The sequence below is a fragment of the Cyprinus carpio genome, chromosome A3 (assembly GCF_018340385.1).
Source record: "Cyprinus carpio isolate SPL01 chromosome A3, ASM1834038v1, whole genome shotgun sequence".
Classification (NCBI taxonomy): domain Eukaryota; kingdom Metazoa; phylum Chordata; class Actinopteri; order Cypriniformes; family Cyprinidae; genus Cyprinus; species Cyprinus carpio.
Genome location: NC_056574.1, coordinates 16,776,131 through 16,799,537, shown reverse-complemented (window position 1 = coordinate 16,799,537; position 23,407 = coordinate 16,776,131). Strand labels below are relative to the sequence as shown.

At 34.1% G+C, this 23,407-nt stretch overlaps 1 long non-coding RNA gene across 1 annotated transcript in view; it reads right to left on the bottom strand.

Moving 5' to 3' along the window:
* Positions 1–1,479: 1,479 nt before the first annotated feature.
* LOC122136647 overlaps positions 1,480–23,407 on the bottom strand; it is a 35,816-nt gene continuing 13,888 nt past the window's right edge. The window contains exons 2-3 of the long non-coding RNA XR_006154288.1: positions 2,577–2,661; positions 1,480–2,262 (exon numbers count right to left, since the gene is read on the bottom strand). This is a non-coding gene — a long non-coding RNA (uncharacterized LOC122136647). The remainder of the gene's footprint in view (positions 2,263–2,576; positions 2,662–23,407) is intronic.

The window sequence follows — 23,407 nt, the reverse complement described above, 5'->3', positions numbered from 1 at the left end:
ACTTCTCAGAAATGGGCTTTATGTACTCCTCAGAAATATACTTAAAATGACATTTACGTATGCTTGACTTATACTTACAAAAAGTCTAAATATATTTGAGCTATACTTGTGCTCCAAGAATCCATGTTTTCGTTGTTATATGGTAGAGGGCGCTAGTACACGTCTTCTGTAAAGAATTTTCACAAAAAAAAACAAGTGAAGATGAAAAATAAACAACAGATACTAACACATGTAATCTAACACGATCATCTGACATGAAACAACATCAAAACTGTAACGTTATGGAATAAAATGTCGACCGATGAAGAGGTAATAATTACAGTCAAGCTTTGGGGTGTTGATCGACTCCATCTACGTTTTGGATTATCATTCTGAATACAACTCATAGTCTTTTTTCAGCTTTTTGTTCAAAATGTTATTTCTTTATTTTTTATGAAACTTACCCCACATTAAAGTGTTTAAAAAAAACAATGCATGAAGAATAAAATGTTTTTGTTTACAAGCAGATACCTTGTTCTTTCTTTGGATGTTTTGTATGTTCAGCTATTCATATAACAAAATATATACAAATTAAAACCTAAATAGGGACATAGTAGTATACTTAAAGTATGATTTAAAGTTCACTTAAAGAAAACTAAACTAGTAGTTTACTGAGACTATACTTCAAAGTGTACAAAGTATTTAATTAGTAAACTATCAGTATACCTATAAGTTCACTTTTAGTATAATTGCAGTACAAAGTTGTGTACTCAAAGTTTGCTACTGTTATACTTAAAGTATACTTAAAAGAATACTTTTATATACTAGAAAGTGGGCCAATTTAGTCCCAAGGAGTACTGAAACAGTACACTTACAAGTATACTACTAGAAAACTGATATTTGTATACTTGCTACATAAGGTATACTTAAAAATATACTTGAACTTTACTTAAGTATACTTAATAAAGTAAACTTGAAGTATATTACTTTTTGGTAAGAGTGGTCATCTAGTTTTTTTCTGCTTATTTATGTTTTAGCTTTAATATTATTTATTGCTCATATTATATAAGATGAAAAAGATGGCAATTAAGAGAAAATGAATTAAAAAACTGAACTTGCAAATGTCAGAAAAGTGTACCAAATAAAAAAAGGATCAGTTTACAAAAATGATTTGTTCACATATCAAACTGAATCTTTCAGAGTCACCTTTGAATCAACAAAAAAACTGTGTTATTTCAGTATTTTTTTATTATTTAATTTTTTTATATTTTGAATATATTATCATGAATTGAATATATTATATATTTTTTTCAGATTTTCATTTTAATTTAAGTTTACATTTTAATAATTTTACTGTTGTATGCTTTTGCCATTTTTATTAGTTTATATTTTTAACATTACTATATAGATGTAATTAATTTTTTTGTCTTATACACTTATAATTTTATTTTATTATATTTTATTTATTTATTTATTTATTTATTTATTTATTTATTTATTAGCAGAAATCCTGCTCTGATCTAGTTGATGTATAATTATGGTGAACCAAATTATACCAATTAACCAAATTATTATAGTAATATTAATAGTTGATGGTCTCTAATGACTTCCATAGTATTTGTTTACTTTTATGTTTTATCTTTTTATGTCACTTGAGGGTGAGTAAAATTTAATACAGAGTTTTCATTTTTGGGTGAACTATCCCACTATCCCTATTTCCAGGGGCAGTACTTTAAAGGTAATTAAATAAGGGATACAGCTAAAAATGTCTGGTGACGAATAATTTTTTGAAGTCTAATAGTTTCCACTTGTTCTACATAATGATTTGTTCATACATTGCTATAACTGACAGAGACATGACTACTTGGTTTTGGAAATATATTTCTGTGCATAGTTAGTTTCTTGTTTTAATGGCACCTTTTACACACGATGTACTGTGTTATATCATAGTGTTATATTATATCGTCTTGAATTGCTCATGCGGCCCAGCAGAATCTATCACAAATAAAACCACACGTAAAACCACTCTTCTCGCACAACATTTGTCATCCACAGCTCTTTTCCAGGTGTGTGTCATTCTAGAGACAGATTACAAACCATTTGTAGAAGAAAGGTTCAGTACTCTGTGTGGATGAAGTCACACAATGTATCCGCGGGAAGCCCTGGAGATAGAGGGGGTATACATCCATTGAGAGCGGCTCCTGTCCTGTCTCAGGCCCCGTGGCTCTCATGTGTGAAGAATGCAGCATATGGAAGCAGTGGAGTGAAAAGACTACCGGGCACCTGAGCAAAGATGACACATTGAGTACAACTCTGTTTGCACCATGGTAACATGGGAGTGGATCAGAGCTCATCATTCTTTTATAGCCACATCAGCCCACCATGTTCGTCATTCTGCTTCATGCGTATATGAACGTGTTCGGAAAGTGAAAACAACTGGACTATTATTTATGACGTTAAAGCATGTTTTTATAATCAAAACAAGACAAGTTAGTGTGAAGAGCTCTTTAAGGGCAGTTCAGAAAGCCTTGATCTTGATTCATGTCAAGATAACTTCTACCTATTTAACTGTGATTCGAAAGTTCAGGGTGACTCACGGTGATGTGTTGGTGTGTTGCTCTTCCTGAGGAGATCATTTTTTTTAACAGTCAGCCATATCTGGTCAGTGAATTGCTCTTTAACCTACAAGATAAGAGAAAATGCAGAGGCTGAGAAACACATGGTCAGTGGAGAGATCGCATACAAGATGGGAGGAGGCAGTTAGTTACTGTAAATGAATAGATCCCCTAAAAAATATATGTCATCATTTACCTTCATGTCTTTCCAAGCCTGTGTGATCTTATATTCTCTTGTGGAATTAAAAAGGAAAAATTCTGGTCATTCTTTTCAGTGCAATTACAATGAAGGCTGGTGAAAAGGATGCACAAGCACCAAACACTGTAGCTTTGTGTGGAAAAATAAACAGAAAATGTTGGCAGCAACCAACAACCCCGCAAACACATTTAATGGCTCAACTTTTCTGTGAACACGGCTGTTCAAAGATGGGGCTCAGTAAGAGTTTTTAATATTTTTGAAAGAAGTATCTTACTCTCACCAAGAATACAGTAAAAACAGTAATATTGTGAAATATTTACAATATTACTAAAGAAATAAATGACATTTCATTATCATTCTTTCATTTGGATGAAAGTGTCTGCTAAAAGAATCATTATGTACATAAATGCAGTGGGAAGATTACCAGTGGATAAAGACTTTGGTCTGTTTGCCATACAAAACTTTTGTATGACTTCATAAGACTTGGAATATAGTGAATATTTGTGTTTGTTTTTGTAGCTTGAATGATTCAGCCCCCTTTAAAGCATGGTAAGGAGAAAATAAAGCATGGGAACCATCCCATAAAAGCAGTGCTTGTCCTCAAGTTGTACCTAAGATTCGAAAATTCAGAGCCACAAGCCTGTGACGTGTTCATTTTGAAGCCGTTAACATTCAGCTGAGAGCCTTTTTATGTGATTTTTTTTTACTTTTTAGGATTTTTATCAGATTTCTTTGTACTTGTCCTATTTGGTTAGAGTTCAGTAAAAAGGTACAGAAAATAACCAGAGTTCGTTAAAAGTCTACTTTTAATATTCTGTGGAGTTATGTACATTTGGCCCTTTGGCTTGCAATGATACAAGCGTGGAAATGGCACAGGTTTTCTATTTTTGAGTCCATAAAAAAAAAAAATAAATAAATAAATAAATAAATAAATAAATAAAAAAGTACAATAGGAGGATGTAGTTGAGTTGACAGACTTATTGCTCAGTGTCAGGAGATATTTGAGTTAAGCCTTGTGGTGTCTGATGAAAAGAGAGAGGCCAAGAGGTGGTCAATCCTGTTTAGATATGCCCATCAGTTCAGAACAATAACAAGAAGACAAACAATAAAATCTATTTAAAAACCTTTTTATATATTTTTCATTTTAATGTACATATTGTATATGCAGTTTGGTGCAGTTGCTGATATTTATGTGGCCAAAAAGATCAAATTCTGACAGCTTGTAACGCTATAACAGTATAGCAATCTACTTAAATAAAATCTAAACAAGCTGTCACTCTAGATGTCCCAATAACATGTCTTAAGATGATATTTAAATCCTTAGTTTTATCATCAAAGCTTGGTAGTTTTTATTGTGGAGGGCAAAACAATACAATACAGTGATTATTGAGAGATAAAAAAAAAAAATCAAACTTTACTCAATAGCCAGATTTATCAAATTTGATACTCACATTTTAACATGATTTTATTTTATTTTTTAAATCAATCAATCAATCAATCAATCAAATGGAAAAAAAATGTATGGATAATCAAGTAAACCTATGTTGCTTCAGTCCAGTAAGTGTTTATCTTGTAATATTACTAACAATATAAAAGTTATTTTCACATTTATAAAAATCATTACCATCATTATCAACATCAGTATTTCACACTGATAGCAACACAAAACTGCACACTATACAATTTTCAGCCTATTTCACACTTCATAAATATTTGTGATTTAGATTATTAAAATCTTCATTTTATCAGAATGTATGGGTGTCAACAGAGAAAGATGTTTTGCAGCCAGATGGTGTAGTTAAAACATCTACCAACAGGGACTAATGGGGCAATGCTAATCAGACAAATCTTGACCCCCTGATGGATGCAGTGTCACTATGAAGTGCTCACAGGAAGTCACCAGATTTAGGCATCCCGTCTTGTGATTTATTCATTCTCTGAATCGGAAAATGACCTTCATTTTCTAATCCATTGCATATGTATATGCTCAAATATGCATTGTCATTATTCTGTGCTGTCGGTTTTCTTACGAATAAAATGCAATGCATTAACTATGAGTCTTCATGTTTAGTTTGTTACAAGCCGCTACACCGCACACCACAGCTACGATCCTTAATGACAATGTGAAGTAGCTTGTTCAAATAAATTAAAACAGGGTCATGAACAGGAAGGCTGTCCCTGACATCCTGGTCAATACAAAGTCATTCTCTATGATTAAAACTCATATGGTGAAGGTAACAAAGCACAAGTGCTATTCAATTCAAATATGCCTTAATCTTAGAATATTGTGCACAAGTCCATGAAACATTAGCATGCATTAATATGCAAATGTTTATATCACATGTGCTGTTTGTGGTGTATATGTATGTGCATATGACAGTGATTTAGTATCACCACCCACCCTAAATGCCAAACAACAGTTCAAACTCTATATCATTGTTTCAACATGCCTCAGTCAATATTTCTCTGTCAGTTCAGTAATTGTTGGTACTTTGATGGCCTCAAGCATCATTGTCATTCTGCAGTGGGCATCAGTGTTGTTACACTCAAGGATTTGCAGATACTGTGATTTGTGTAAACAGCTCCATGTAAATTTAAATCCAATAATCAAAATAAACCTCATGTAAAACTCCTTCCAAAGAAACAGAACCAATTTTGAAGCTGCTGCAAAGAAATATACAAATATATTATTTTTTCTCATTTTCATTTGCAGGATAGGTGAAGCATACTAATAAAATCAAAAGAGGAAGGTGTATTAAACAGCTGTGGTAATTCAGTACAGAGATCTGTCATTGGGCCTTGTTCACTAATAACATGCATATCTACAACAGCTGTGTATGCGCATAAATTTGTTCTTACAAATAGACAAAGGAACCCATTATAGGGTGAATCCCAAAATAGTGTTTTTGAACCCTTAAAGGGAACTTCAGGAAGGAGACTACATTTTTATGGGTGTTCCATATGAAAGTGAAGACCTGAATCCCTTTACAAAGGCTCTTCTCTAAGTCCATTAGTGATGGGTGCATGTGATTGTCACTTCAACAAAGTAATTTTATTGCTTATGGTCATGTGACCCAGTGTGACGAGTTCTCGTGATTCATTTTAAAGACAGATATTTCAGTAGAGTTCGAGTTAACAAATAAATAGAATACTTGAAGTTGCGTAGATCTAGCCGGTTCTAAATATGAGAGACTATGTAGAAATAGAAAATTGTGCAAACTTGATGGATCATAATTGTGCAAATTGCACCCAGCACAGATTTTGTGGATGTGTTCGCATTGTTACCTTATTTGCATAATTCCTTTAGTGAATTGGGAGCTAAAACAACCCAGACAGCACGCGCGCATAAACGGCGCAATCAGTAGGCACACTTCACTATTATTGAATTCCCTCCTTCGTCTCGCACTTTGTGAAATAAGGGCTGCTTTCACACAGATACATTAGACTCAAGAAGCAGAAGGCCAGCAGTTATGCGTATGCCCATAATGACTTTATCAGGTTCCTTCATCTGCATACAATCATACGGTGCAGCCAGCCATTAAAAGGTGCTTGGATTAGGACAACCTGCAAGACTGATGAGGAGTCGGCACCCATCGGAACATCCAGACGGGAAATTATCAGTCAATCAGCAGCGCTGAGAATGTGACACCACTGTCTACTTATCAAAGACAACCTCTCAAAGCAGATGAAATCAACTTACTGCCATGACATGGTTCTGTGATTTATTACAGCTAATATTTTGGCGTTTTCCATAACTTGAGCACACTCTGGTGGGATTGAATGAATGAATGAATATATATCAGCCTCCGAACGTTTTGCACGAAAATACCATCACAATAATTCTCATTATTCAATCTAGAAACAGATGGTGTTGGGCCAATTAGTTAGTGAATTTACATTATTAGTATTTGGAATTTTGCTGCTGGCCTCAGTGCAGTTTTTAGTTATGCTTCTTGTGTTTTGCTACTCGGCAAATGATGTTCTTACCAAGCAGGATGTCCGTACATGCATCATAAGTCCTCATCTCAGGGAAGATGATATTCTCCCTGTGAGTGTGTGTAAGAATATATATATATAAACATTTTTGTTTAGTGAAATAAAATTAAAAACTTGTAAATAAAAGCTGAAATTAAAAAAAAAAAAAATTGACTAAATGACTAATTTAATGTCCTAAGAAACTGAATGATGTTAAACATGTTAAATGATACTTTGTCAGCCCTAGAAAACAGAAATCTAGAAATTTCTGGAGAAAAAAAGGGGATAAAAAACTGAATCTAATTTGAAAAGACGAATTATAAACAACGCAAAGCTCGCTATCACACTGCCAGTGCATTGTTATATGTTGCTAAAATGTTCTAAGTTCTTTGTAATGTGTTGCTATGAGTTGCTAAGTTGTTCTGGATGCTTGCTGGGTGATTGTTAACTGGCCCAAGTCAAAAGACCATTCTGAAGCATCTATATGGTCCATGTATACCCATATCCCTGTAGCTCCACTCTGTCCTGGAGTTTTTTTAATCTATTTTATCATTCATCAGGTCAAAATTGCAAGTCAGATTGCTTAGAAATGTAATAGCAACTTGATCTGAGGTATCATTCATGTCTGCAGCATAAACGGTGTAGGATAAGTGACAGCAGTTTAATACTAAATGCTAGGATATAGTTCAAATCTCTACCTTATGAACAATACTTATAGTTATTCATGCTTTAGCCACTAGATCCAAAGCCCTATTCTTCATCTGAGATCCCTGGGTCACAATCATTTGTAATATATCAGGTGGGGACTGACTTCCATGTCTGTCACATTTTACCCTCCACAGTAATCCAGTGACGGAGGATTCAAAGGTAATTCCCTGTTCCTTACTGCCCATTAACCCAGATCAGGAGACTGGACAGAAAGCTTTGATTTAATGAAAAATGACACCCAGCAACCTGGAACATGCTCTTCCTCTGCTGCTGCACATTTGTTGCGCGACAGACAATATCCCTTCAAGAATAGCAAAATAATTAGAAAGTCATTCTGAGTCCCCTGCTCTCTTGCTATAATTACAAAATTAAAATTCTCTGCGTGTTGGCACCTGACCTGAAAATTGACTTTGGCTGCTGTTTGTCACTTTGCCCGTCTCTGAATAAAGCCACATGAAGTTGTGAAAGAGAGTTAGTGATAAAAGGTTAAACTGGTTTATTTTAGTCCTCCATCACAGTGATTCCCAACCAGAAGTATGTGATTCAGCAGAATTAGAAGGATACTTGCAAAGATTTTGAAAGATTTTAAAAACAACAAAATAAAAATACAGAAACTAACCCAATTCAGATATTAATGGTCTTAATTTAGAAACATTATATCAAATTTAATGGCAAGTAAGGGCCTTAATTTAAGCAACTACAGTCCATGCTATATTGAAGCACATAGGCTATAAAAAATAAATTAAAAAAAACTTTCCTATACATACAATTCACTGCAGTTTTCAGCTGAAATGAATGCTAATGGCACTAAAGCATCAACAACTTTTATTCCTTTAACAGAGGCAGATTGTCAGTTAGTAAAGATTTATTTTCGCACAGTTCCTTTCACAATATATTATGTTACTATCTTAAAACACTTTTACCATAGTGCATTTTGATGTTGCCATCACATAACCAGCTCCATATCTGTCATTTCTGATCTGATTCTGAATCTCACCCGGTACAACACTGCATTTGCACAGTTCTCAAGTCCTGTGAAACACAAGTCACAATAAAAGAGCTCAAAGACTTGTAAAATCAAGCTAAGCATTGGATTGGTCCACTTGACCAATCAGAAGCCAGAATTTATAAACATGTGTCTCCAAGATGTCTGTTAAAGAGCACTTCATCTGGAAAAATCTGCTATGAACAAACATGTGATGAGCTTCTTTTAAAAACAGTTTTTATATACATTCTATATCATAAACATGTCAAAGGCATTTTATTGAAAATAAGACAGGTAACATCTTACAGACATATTGCAGATAAGCAAACACTCTAAAATAGATATTTCAGATGAAAACATGCATATTAAATGTGTCCATAACGTATGTGTGCTATCAGCGAAATGGATTTGTTTTAAAATATAAAACAAACAGGCTACCATAATGAAGTATAGTCATTATGAAAAGTTTGAAAGGTGAATCTTTAAACACAGTGATTTCTAGAGACTAAAGATAATGAATTGTTGTTGCTCAAAGGCTGCAAAATGTTTTTTTAGGATGTCAGCTTCATTATGGTTGTAATAAAATCGGTATTGCACCAGTAAATTGTAAAAGGACAATGTGGTGTCGCAATGTAAAATGTAAGTTTTCCAAATGTGAGTCATGCATCAAAACAATGTTACAAAAGGAAACCGAAAGTTACAAATAAAAAAGTTCATTATTTTGAAAAATTTCTAGGCAAGTTAAGAGTGAGGAATTCATGCAAGCTAGCTTGAAAAATATCACCGAAACCATTGCTGTTTACCAGTCAGTCCATCAAAAATTCAAAAAGTTTTCCTACAAAGATAGTGAGCTGAAGGTCAATTTATATATACATCTCTTTTATCTATGAATTTGGGCGACTAATAAAGTTTCATAGCTGTGGGTGAACACGTCTAGATTCTTCATCTAAGATCCATACTCAAGAACTGCAACTGACATCACCACAGAGGCAGACTTATGAAATCTCTTAAAGTAAATAAATTGTGCCTGTCATCATGACGTTGGTTATTTTTAAGGCTGTGTTATGTCTAAAATGTGTTACTTAACTGAACTACAAAAAAAGAAAAAGAAAACATCAAAGAAAAGAACAGTATTTTGCTTCTTCTGCTTGCTGAGGATGAAAATGAAACAGATTCTCCAGGTACAGTCAGTCATTCTCAAACAATGACCGAGCCTTTCCTGGAAATACGAAAGATAAGAATTGATTCTAAATTCATTCACAAGTGTTCATGTGTCACAAGATATTTCTCATGTGCTTTCATCAATATTATATAAATATCATCAAAATACATTTTTAATAGATTCCTGAGATGAATGATTCAGAAGTCATGAAAAGGATCATACATCTTTCATTAGTAATTAATTTTATATCTAAATAATAGCTCATGACAGAGAACCTTGTCAATCTTGGAAGCTGACTCATGGTTTTGGGCATATTTCTCATAAAAATCCCATTTGTACTTTGATTATATGTCACCATAAATTGAGATTGCTGTATCATGACAGACCAGCAATTGATTGCTGCCATAATGGCTAAATTAAGAAAAGGACCTTCTAACCCCACCACAAAAAAAGATCTTATTAGTGGCACTTTAAAATTCCATGGACATTTACACTCTTTTGAGAGGGTCATAAGGTGAATGTGTCGGTGAATATGAAGCATTCTGAATGGTAATTTTATGAGCGAAACATGGACTTGAATAAACGAAGACGATAAGCTTGTGTGCTTTTAGCATAACCAGAAAAAATTACTCAGAGTTAGTAAATTTTCCCTACAGAAACTCCTTAAAATCACCCTCAAAGAGCATATCATGAATCACCAAACAGCATGCGGCAGATTTATAGTCATATTTGTATGTCCCACAAGTCAATTCCTTGACCGCAATGTGGCACAGCCTCAGAAAATGAACACGGAAATGGTTTGACCAATATACTTCTGAACAAGTAATGCATTTGACAAGCTCTTTTCAATGTTCCTGTCTGAAGCGAATATAAAAGGGATGAATTCAAATGAAAGTCTTAGTTAGTTTTCCCCTCCACTCACTCTCACACACATGAAACACATCACGGACATAATAGTGTACCTTTGAAAGTTAAAGACATGCAAGAGCCATTTTGGGGCTTTGATTTGGGCTTGTACACAAGTTAATTTAATTTCAACCAGTAAACATTAAATCCTCACTTTGAACCATATGCTGCTTTGAGATTAGAGCCATGCTTTCTCATTTCATGAGCAAGAGGCTGCCATAAAATAAGCTTTGAACTTTCACCTCAGATTATGTTCAATGACCATCCATTGAAGAGTTCAGCTAGTAGTGGAACCATTCTGAAAACTGGATTTGTGGCACAACATTGTTAACACTCATGGTTCATAAACAGCCAATAAGGACAGGCAATGCAGGCCCCTGAAAAATTGCTAAAGTTGCCCTATAAACCACCTTGATTGTCCAAATGAAAACTTCCAGTGTTGTTGCTTTGCATGTTCCTCCTTTCTGCTGCACGATTCGGTGAACCGCTTATCTGTGTAAAAGAAATCTACTGAGGAAATGCAAGATTGCCTCTCAGTAAATCTTGTCATCTCTTGTTCTTTGGCAGATCTATATTGTTCCCCTTGATTTGGTGCAGCATCAATCCCAATTAAGGAGAGACTGAGGAACACAGCGTGGCGTGTAAACTGTGTAAAAGCATCTACGGCTCCGGGATCCTTTGGCATTCTTAAGATGCATTAAGCTTTCACTTCCGTTCTTGAGAGTGTCCCACATAATGGATTCAGACGGTTCAAACTGTCGATATTTACTTGGTTGTAATGAATGAAATGTTTCTTTGAGATGTAATGCATTTTCTTACAGATGCTAATTGGTTGTAATGTACAATCCTCTCGTCAAGAGGGATGTTTTACTGTTCCGGCTGTTTTAAAGTTTTTTTACTTAAATTTCAATCGAGTTACAATCAGGCCAATTTGTGTGCTTTAAATAATGAATCAAAAACAATAGCACAAAAACATCTTGTAGATCATAATTAAAAGCTCACTCAATCATGGCAAAATTAGTCTGTGCTGTAATGGAAAAGTTGGATGCAGACAAAAGGGTTCATTTATATATATTTTTGTAAGATTTATGTTCACTGTCTTGTAAAGGCAACTGCTTTAGGGCTCTTATGAACTAAACTATTCATTGGCAGATGAAAAGAGCAGTGAAATGGTGGAATGATGCTGTTTCAGTAAGATTCTGCCCCAGTGTAGCACAGAGAAAACAAAATGTCATCATTACCCAAATCTGTAATTATTTGCTTACGGGCCTGTGAATAAGATCTGACTGCAAGCAATGATTATGGAATTTACAGAAGATATCATTTGATGTCCAAGTTATAAATCCTGTTATATAACAGTAAGTTCCGTTCCTTGAATTTGCTTGGCTGAGCAACATTCTAAAGAGTGCATATAAAGTATAACAGCATTGGGATGTTTTATTGTTTGTTATCTTCCAGGTCAGAATACAGTGTGTGAGCTACGAGTGTGCATATATTTGGATACAACTGGGTATGGTTGGGGTTTAAAAAGCCCATTTTTTGGATGTACACTATACCATTCTAAAGTATATAGAATATTTTTTTATTCAGAAAGGATGCATCACAATTATCAAAAGTAACATTTAGGACATTATTTATTTATTTTTTATTTATTTATTTATTTATTTTTTTTTTTTTGCATTTAGTTAGGTTTCCGGTGTGTCTGCAAGTTCAGAAAAGATTAAAAGAAAACACGCAGCCAGTTCTTAATGGGCTGTCTGAGTCTGAAAGTGTGTCATTCAGCGAGCTGTTTCAGTTTGCAGCCGGTTTCTATATAGATAGCTTGGTATTTGATTTGTGAGTCTGAAACGGTCCTCCTGTGGTCCGTTTCGGTATGCATGCGATTTTGAAGAGACTTGTAGTGGTGGCTTTGTGAGTTTTTTGAAAAAGTAAGTTGTTTTACACGACCATTGAAAGGTATGTTACACACATTTCATGAGCACCCGCGATGTCACCTTTAAAACAGGAAAAAAATGAATAAGTATTAATAATTTAAATGTATTTTTTTAAACTGTATTTCACAATTTTACTGTTTTTAGCTGTATTTTCTGGTCAGATAAATGCAGCCTGTGTGAGCATAAGCAAAGACACTTGAAACAACCCCAAACTTTTGAACAGTACTCTATTCCATTTTTATTTATTTTTTAATTATTATTATTACAATAATTTATGTAAAGCAAAATAAATAAAATAAAATAAAAAATCTATAAAAGTTCCTTCTTGAATCTTATCAAAAAATATAATACATAAACAGTGTTTTCACTTTGATTTAGAAATGATGAAATGATGATTTTTTTTTCTGTTATTCTGTAGAAACTGTTATTTGTTTTTGAACTGAATATTTGTGTCTTTCTGAATAAGAGTTAAGCAAGTGTGCAGAAGCAAAATGGCACACGTGATATTACTTAATTGGATAGTTAACTAAAAAATGAAAATGGTGTCATCATTAACCTGTATGACTTTATTTCTTTTGTGGAACACAAAACACTGTCCACACAACACTCAACCCAACTGACTTTCATTGTTTGGACAAACAAGCAAACACACACAAACACACACAAAGACATTTTTCAAAATATCTCCTTTTATTTTCCATAGAAGAAAGTCAGTAATACTGGTTTGAAACAACATGACTGTGAATAAATGATGACAGACAGACTTTTCATTTTGGACTTTCAATGCCCCATGAACTCATTCTTGTGCAGGATTTTTGAGTCATCTTCACTAAGCTTACCAATCACATAAGGTTATAGTAGCAGAGAACGGTTTGCAAGAATGATCAAGAGCTTGGAGGATTAGTTGTTTGGTTGGTACTTCACTGAAGATGTCCAGCTCTGACATGTCCAGCTCCTCTGGGGGTACTTTCATGTTTTTTAAGTAGCCATTCTACCCGGGGTCTCCCTCATGAGTACGGCCAGCTCATCTCATTCTCTCAGCTAAACCAAAGAGCTGCACTTGTGACACTTTGAGTTTAGATCAGTTTGTCCTACAAGGACAATTTTCCTTAGCGTCCTTCACTGCAGCGGCTGGATCACCAGGGGAACCGCCTGCCTCTTCCTCAGTCACTTCAAAGGCAGAGATGCCTCGATCCAACACTGATTTGTTGAAAAGAATGTGCAGTGCATTTGCACGGATGCTGCGTTACTAGCAGGTGCGTGGGAGAAAATAATAATCATGAGGGGAGTGGGGGGAGGGGATCTATTAAAGGAAACCTCCACCACATTCCTCCTTTCAACATAAGTTTTCAACTTTTCAGCCCAGCGATTTGATAGAGAGTAATTTTGAGCAAGCCTGGATCATGAACGACAAATAACCGAAAAGTAGCTCCAAAGTGCCAGACATATTCTCAGGTGATGAGCAAGTTATTGTCAATGATTTAATATGTTTTTCACAAAAGTAATAAAAGATATTGAAAAGAATGAAAGGTAAACCAAACACAAAAATGTGGTCTACGGGCTCCAAGGGACAAGGTCACTTTTATGTTGGCTAAACACAAAAACAAACACTGAAAGGCATCCCACAATGCAATTCACTCATGCATTGTGACATATGAAATAAAAGTAAAAAAAAAAAAATTGAAACAATAAAATCTATTTGTTTGAAATGGAAAAGTTAACCCTCATACAAATATTATATATATATATAATCACAACCTGAAGAGGTCAGACTGATCATGTTGATGCTGTACATTGTAGGCTTTATGATTAACATTACTAAACAGTAAATAGTATGAAAATGCTTATTATTATTTGCATTTAGCATTGTTTTTCCCTCACTGTTCATGACCCTGTCAGAACAGACCTACAACCCACTTAATTTCAATATATACTGTGTGGTAAGCAGTATTTGTATGCTACTCTTCCATTCCAAATAAAATGTATTATACATTATACTGTAGGTATGTGTTCCGGTATTGTTTTTCAGGACCCCTTTTACATTTTCAGCATTCTATGCATTTTATGAATATCTTGTCCTCTGGGTTTTGTGAGGACTTAATGTTTGAGTAGCATATTCTGAATGATTTTTATATTATATATAAAATAAAAAAGCTGAAAAAAGAGAAAAATAACACCATAGATGTTTTATTATATATTCAAAGCACGCACATATGTTGGTTTCATTTCTTTGGCTCTGATGTTTGGTATGTGCTTTCATGTCTCAATAATGCGTTTTGTGTCACTCATTACCCTGAGTACAGGAATGGGATCATTACCAAGATGCAACAGAATGATGCTGTGAATGTTAATTTGGAATCTCTTTTTATTGTTATCAGCAATGAGGGTCAATAGTGCCATTCATAGAGCATTTCTTCATCTTACATCAGGTTTAGATTTCATAACGAATTGGGTCTCAGCACAATTAATCTACATGTCACCAACATGTTTAAAACCATCAGTGCAGTGCAAAAATGAACACAGTGAAAAGATCTCCTCAAGCTCACATTAGAAATGGACACCAATAGAAAAGGTAATGCCAGTTCTTTTGTGTCTATCTCTTCATGCTACACACAGGTGAAGCACTGATTTTCTGCTCATTTAAATAACACGTTGCTTCTGCTTTTCATGGAGTGAACGGTGATGTTGATAACTTAATGTGCTTCCCATAATTCTCCTAAATTGTTCTTTTGGATTACAGCCCAAGAAACCCGCCGAGGCTCATTAATGTATGTATTACATTAAAAAATGGGCTTTAACCCTTTGGCACTGTTAAAGGTTATGCAACAGCTAATCATTCTAAGTGCTGGGGGTGGAGGTTATGTTGGATGTTTTCTTTATTGAAATAACCAAAGAACAAAGAACTGTCTCTATTTGGAGAAATAAATGGCTCCTCAGCAGTGGATGTGTGCCATCAGAAGCAGCTGATAAAAATATCACAATAGTGAAAAGCTGTGTGTTTGTTAAAAAATAAACCATTAAGATGTTTTTAACTTCAAACCATTGATTCTGGCTAAAGTATAAAACTCCTATATATTGCTTTCTCCAGTGAATAAGTAATCTCATCTGAATTAGGAGAGAAATAAGCACACTGTTTACAAGCGAAAAACAGTCCAAAACAAATACATCAGTAGATTTTGATGTGAGAGGACTACAAGGGATGGAGGAAGTGTTATTTTGGATTATGGACTGGCACTTTCTTGTGGATCATTGTGATGTTTTTATTAGCTGTTTGAACTTTAATTCTGACGGCACCCATTTGCTGCAGAGGATCCATTGGTGAGCAAAGGATGTAATGCTAAATTTCTTCAAATCTGTTCTGATGAAGAAACAAATTCATCTTAGATGGCCTGAGGGTGAGTACATTTTCAGCAAATTTTCATTTTTAGGTGAGCTAATCCTTAATTAGACTCACCATGTGTGAACATATGTCACTCATCGATGGCCCTGGTTACTCTTGTTATCTGAAATACAAATGTCACTGAGCAAGACAGCAAAAGCCTCTTAACATCCACAAACAATAACAATCCCATTCAATCTATCAAACCCAGCACCAAGAAACTGACACTTCCTGTCAAAACGCACATTGATTGATGTTGCATACAGATAACAGCCCCGAATAATGCATGTTGTCTTTAGATATGTTACAAGTTCCATAGAGAGTGTTAAACAGCAGGCCTCCATTTGTGTGGGCTGATAAATCTCTGTACATTTCAGAAATCTCCCTCTCCCTATGTCTCATAATCCTCTGTTTTCGACTCCATGCATATGGTTTGTGAATAAATCTGGGTCCCACTTTATATTAAGTGGCCTTAACTACTATGTACTTACATTTAAATTAATCCTTTGGTACATACATGTTTTTACATTGTACCTATATTTTTTTTAAAAAACCTGCATATAATTACATCTGTAAATCATTTCTGTAATAACATTTATAATAACACTGTTGACCCATCCCTAACACCTTAACCCACCCTTAAACCTACCCATACCATCAAACCTGTCCCTAACCTTACCCATATCCCACCTCAATAGCAGAAGAAGTGTTTTGCGATGCAATATGAACACAATAAGTACACTGCACTTATTTTGTTTTAATCTAAGTACATAGTAGTTAAGGCCACCTAATATAAAGTAGGACCTAAATTGGTGGTTATTACACAGAACAAAACATAAAGAGATGCTTTAGCATGTCTGAAACAACAAAAACCCTGTTCTCCTATGTTCTCCTAAAAGTCAGCTGTTGAGCAAAACTCTCTATAACATGCTTTCCAACAAATGTATTCATGAAATGGCATCTGACAAATGTTTCTAAGGTCATAATTATTGTAATTTTTGACATACATATTAATCAAGTGATTAATAAAGCATCAAGATAGGTTCAAGCTGATGCACAAAGAATCGTAAATAATGCAATAAATATTTCAGACGTTTGATATCAGTTTTGGCTGAGCTGCAAGACTGAAGTCTTTTCAAATAAAGCTTCAGATGATTATTGCAAAACCAAAGCTTATCTGGGGAATAATTCCTTCAGAAATATGCTAGTCGAAGGCAAAATGTCTGGTTTACTGCTGACAGCCCACTCTAAGAAAGGTACCATGCTTATTCGTGCAGAGAAACCGTCTTTGTTTGATCAGTTAATGGAAAGTGAGGTTCTTCCATACAGCACAATGATAATATCATGAGAGACATGACAGATGTTTGCATACCTCGGCTTTTAGTGCTGTAGCCCTGAGCAATTGACTAATGGAAATGTGTTAAGTCAAACCTGACAATGTTCGAGTGAAGTTATAAATGCAACTTGCCTTGGTCCTTTCAACCTGCCATTACATTTTGCATCTCATCTGATATTGATTTACAGGATTTTGACTTATACTTTTCACCAACAAATGAAAGCATTGATTTATTTGATGCATTCGGATTTGTACCCCCATGTCCCAGCATTTGGAATCTGGCATTCAGAATGCAAGCATAAAAACTGAAAGACTATAGCATGCCATGATTTCTAAAAAGGAATGGAGGGAGGGAGAGAGAGATGCTTCAATGCACAGGCTCCAACTTGTCTCCCTTATTTGTAGTGACAAGTTACCTCATGCTAACACATCAGTCTCCTGAGCCCTCAGAAAGAAAGAAAGAAAAAAAATTATCCATTACCAGTGGGCAAGTTTTATTAGAAGGTGGAGAGCAGTAGGTGATGTGCAGACGTTGCAAAATGTAATAAACATTACTGATGGATTCCTCTCGGCTATGTTGTCTTTTCAGTTACAGATGAGGACTGCAGCTGAAGAATTATTCATGATGATAGCATGCTTGCTCACTAGCATTAAAAGTTACTATAGAAAAAGTTCAGACAGTGTTTGCAATATCAGACATTCTATAATGAATGAAGTGATGGGAATATAATGATGTTATCATTAAGAGAATAAAGACTCTTTAATCATTGGAATTTTTTTTTCTTTTTTTTTTTTTCTTTTTTCTTTTTCATTTCCAAAATGTTTACACACCATTTCTTTCATACCTAACAACCGGTCACGATACTCCTCGTTGTAGTTTTGGAAAAACATAATGTCAGAATTTTCAATATGGAGTGAACTACATTATACCTTAAATTACTCACTCCAAAAATAATTTGTTATATAAACTTAAATTAAATTGAGGATTTTAAAAAAAAAAAAAATTGTATGCTAATAATAATAATAATAATAAATATTTTATTATATGCAATTATATGTGATGATGAAGATGATGTAAAATGTATGTATGGCCTTATTATTATTATAAAATGTGAATAATAATAATAATAATAATAACACCTATTTATGTATTTAATAATAATAATTATTAATAATGATAAAATGTATTTATTTATTCATTTATTATTATTGTTGTTGTTGTTATTATTGGCATACTATCTGCTATTTCTAGCTAAAGTTAACTGTTAACAAATGTCATGGCTATTAAAGGAGTCATATGACGTTGCTAAAAATGAACATTATTTTGTGTATTTGGTGTAATTAAATGTGTTTATGCAGTTTAAGGTTAAAAAAACACATTATTTTCCACATAATGTACATTATTGTTTCTCCTCTATGTCCCGCCTTTCTGAAATGCGTCGATTTTTACAAAGCTCATCAGTCTGAAAAGCAAGGTGTGCTCTGATTGGCCAGCTATCCAGCACGTTGTGATTGGCATACTGTGATGCCGTGTCTCGGCACGACGAGACAAAACCAATAAAACTCATTACAAACAAGGCATTTGTTGCATCCAGTGGGGACATAATTATTGATTATGATGACTTATACCAGGGGTGTCAAACTCAATTCCTGGAGGGCCGAAGCCCTGCAGAGTTTTGTTCCAACCCTGCTCCAGTAGGGTTGAATCTAAACTCTGCACGTCTCCGGCCCTCCAGGAATTGAGTTTGACACTCCTGACTTATACTATCTTTTAGCGCCGCATAAACATAAAACCATGTCTGCATTTGTTTGAATCATCAGTGGCAAATTCTTTAAATATGAAAACGTACTTACAGTCTGTGAGTCAGCATTATTTGTCAGAACACCGGCATTGTAGGCTACTCTCCAAGGAAACAGTCCTCGTCCTCCGTAAAATGTGTTGCACACATCTGAATATTTGGTTTGAACTGTTCTGGAACAGTGTTGTAAATACAACTTAACCACTGATTTCCAGAGGTGTCCTCTTTTGAAAGACCAAACAAAGTAGTTTTGGTTTCACAACGAAACACAGCATCTCCATGACTTAGCGCGGCAGCAGCAACAATACTACAGCGAGAATCAAAGTTACGCCTTATTTCTTTGCATGAAAATTTGGGAGGTGTTTTGTAAATCTTCCCACATCGTGAAGTAGATATGTAGGGGTGTGTTTAAACGAGGCGTTTTAGGATGGCTTGGATGACTCTTAACTTTTATAAAGAATATCTCTTTGGGTTTGTGACTTTAGTCTTTGCAACTTTAGGAGTCTTATCTATTCACGAACAGCTTGTAACACTCCAAAGAGAAAGGAAAACTTGAAATCACATCATATGAACCCTTTAACATATGAACTTATAGGATTTTAATAACAGTCATGATATTCAAATGCATTACAAATCCTGGCATAGGCTATATGTGCGCTGCCTTGGCATACATCAGAAATAAGCTCCATAATCATGAAATTTTCAGAGGATTGCTCCCGCTCTCTGTTTCACTCGGCCCTCTCATGGAAAATGAATTGTGGCCTATCAAGCGACTTTCCCCGAGTAGCTCCCTGTGCTTTACTTTTCGCCCCCTCTCACTTTGGCTGCTATCTGTCTGCACCATAGAAATAGGATAAACGGTCTGCTCATGAAAAACAGTCTCTTTACCTGCTAGAAGGCAAAAATGTGGGAGGGATGATATTAGTGTTGTAAAATAAAATGCACCTCCACTTCTAATATACACCCACTAACATGCAGTGCTTCTGTATTTTGCTAGACTTCAAGAATAAAATGTGTTTCCTTGAGACCTTTAGCCATTTAGATTTTAAGAAACTGAAAAAAGCACAAATGTCAGGGCATGACAAAACTTCTCCAGGCCCCAAAAATATCCTTAGACTCCAGAGGGTTAAGATGCTCACATCACTGTGACATCCACATTAATGTTGATAACGTTCTGATGTATTTTATTATATAAAAAAGGACAATATAAAAAGGTATAAAAAAATTCACCCAATTAAAAGTGTCTTGCAATGTAGGATTTTCAAGTTTCATTGTGAGAAATTTGTTTCCTAGATAGATATTTAAAAAAGAACAAACACAAACATTTTCTATCATGGGGGAAACTTTCCATTGATTTTGTATATACTTTTATACTGAGCTAATAGTAATTTTTCATTCTACTATATATAGGCCTATGCATAAAAACTTGCATAAATAGTCAGGTTGTTTATGGGCACAGTGTTGGTACTGGCAAGATTTGAAGTTTTGTTATAACTGCAATTGGACAAATGCAATTGTGTACGCATTCTTGTTGTGTAAGTGAAACAGAATTCCATTATTATGGCAAAACAGTTATTGGCTCTGAGTTTAAGGGCTCATAAGAACATTAATGAACGAAACATGAAAGATGCAAGTCTGCACTATGTCATACTAAAATTTATCGCACACACAAACACACACAGACACACACAAAAGAACATCAGGGATTTGCAGCTGAGGTTTACTAGATAAATGCAGAGTTAGTCATTCAACAATATGTGGGAGTTTCTTTTGGTTTATTAATTTTGTTGTCCTTGAACTTGATTTTTATTCAAACTAACATATTTTATTTTTTTTCTCTCTGTTATATGAATGTCACATTAAAATAATCTGGGAAAGTTTAAAACCTAACTTTTATTTTTCCTGAAGATGTTTTACGTATAGATTACCCTGGGCCACAAACCCAGACTTTAAATCGTAAAATATATAACAAAAATATAATTTTATATATATGTGTGTGTGTGTATAATATATATATATATATATATATATATATATATATATATTATATATATATATATATATATATATATATAGTATATATATATATATATATATATATAGGTATATATGTATGTATTATATGATATATATATATCTATATATATATATATATATATATATATATATATTATATATGTGTGTATATATATATGTGTGTGTATATATTATATATATATATATATATATATATATATATATATATATATATATATATATATATTTATTAACATATCTTTATTGCGAGGATTAACCCCTTGAGATGAAACATCTCGTTTTCGAGGGGGTCCTCCAATACATCAAAGCAAAATGAAACAAAACAGCAGAGCAAATATCACGGTCAAAAAACAGCACAACAAAATACAACAACACACACATTCCAGCTCACAATGCTCAACCCCACCCCACCCAGCACGAACCCCACAAGTGACATGACAAAAAAAACAACCACATGACTAGCATTGCACAAGATCAAGGACTAAGAGGAACACAAACAAGAACATTGATGATGATAATAACAATAATAATAATAATAATAAATAAATAAAAATGAGGACATAAAAATGAGAAATAATAAACACATGACCAATAAATTCCAAGTCCAAGGTCAAACAAACAAAACTAGAAACAAAGACAAATGTTCCGAAGATGTTCCCCGAGGGCCCTTCGAAACTCTGCAAGTGAAGTTAAAGAACGGATAGAAAATGGAAGTTTATTCCAATCATATGGAGCCTTAAAACAAAATGCATATTTCCCTACCTGTCTTTTAACTCTAGGAACAACAAAAAAAATCTGATCATTGTGTCGCAGGCTGTATAGTGATTTTTAAAGTAATAATTGTTGATTGAGTTAAAATGGGTAATTTAAGTATTATAAAGCACTAAGTGTTGCTAGAAATAACCGGATAATTCAAGTAATAACTTTAAAAAATGGAAAATGTCTGTACAACACACAACGGTGTGTCCTAAAGGGACAGCCGAGAACAAAGCGGCAAAGACTGTTGTAGACCACATCAATGGAATGCAAACAAGAAGCAGTAGTATTCTGATAAATAATATCGGCATAGTCCAAAATAGGCATGAGCAGCTGTAAGACTATTCTTTTCCTGACCAAGAAAATTAAAACAGTTAACAGATTGATAAAGTATTTTAAGACGAGAGTTGAGTTTGTTTGTCATTGCTTGTACATGAGTTTTAAAAGATAAATCAGTTTCCAGCCAAACACCAAGATATTTAAAGGTCTCAGCTGACTCTAAAGTAGAGGAGTCGAGAAAACAAAGATTAAGGTTGTTTTCACCTATATCCAAGGCTTTCCTATGGAACAATAAAGAGTAGGACTTTGATTTATTAAGGAGAAGTTTATTAGCCAATAGCCACTGCTGTACAGAATTGAAGTTGTGCTGTAAAGAAAGGTTTATCCCGGAGATGGTAGGTTTACTACAGTAAATAACTGTATCATCGGCATAAAGATGAATATTACAATCTGTACAGCATAAAGGCATATCATTAACAAAGATAGAAAATAATAAAGGTCCAAGAGAAGAACCTTGAGGGATGCCTTTCACTATACCTGTATAATCAGACTGACAACCCCTGTAAGACACACCCTGACGACGATGATGAAAATAACAATTAAACCAGAGTAAAGATGATCTCGAGAGGCCAATAGCATGTAATTTATCCAATAGAAGATAGTGATCAACTAAATCGAACGCTTTGGAGAGATCTAAAAAAATAGCACCGGTACACAGATTGTCATCAAAACTAGAAAATATATCATTAGAGAATTTTAAGAGAGCAGTGGTAGTGGAGAAGTATTTTCTGAAACCTGATTGGCATTGAGTAAGTAAATTATTAACAGATAGATAATCAGATAATTGATTAAAAATTATTTTCTCAAAGACTTTAACCACACTATTAATTATTGATATTGGCCTATAATTGTTCTCCACCTTTGTGCAAAGGAATAACTTTAGTACATTTCCACGCGAGGGGCACTTCACAGGTATCAAAAGACATGTTAAAAAGCACATATGTATATATATATATATATGTATATATATATATATATATATATATATACACACACACACACACACACAAACACACACACACACATCATCATCATCAAAATGCATGTTATTTTTAATTTAGTACTGTCTTGAGTAAGATATTTTACATAAAAGATGTTTACATTTAGTCCACAAGACAAAAAAAATAAAAAATAAAAAAAAGCTGAAATTATTAAAATAACCCCAGTCAAGAGCCGAGGGGTGAAAACTTTTGAACAGGATGAAGATGTCCACATTTTTCATATTTTGTAGAAATATAATTTTTTCCATATAGTTCCGCCCTTCGGAAGCAACAGAATACTTGGATTTTTCCCGGAAG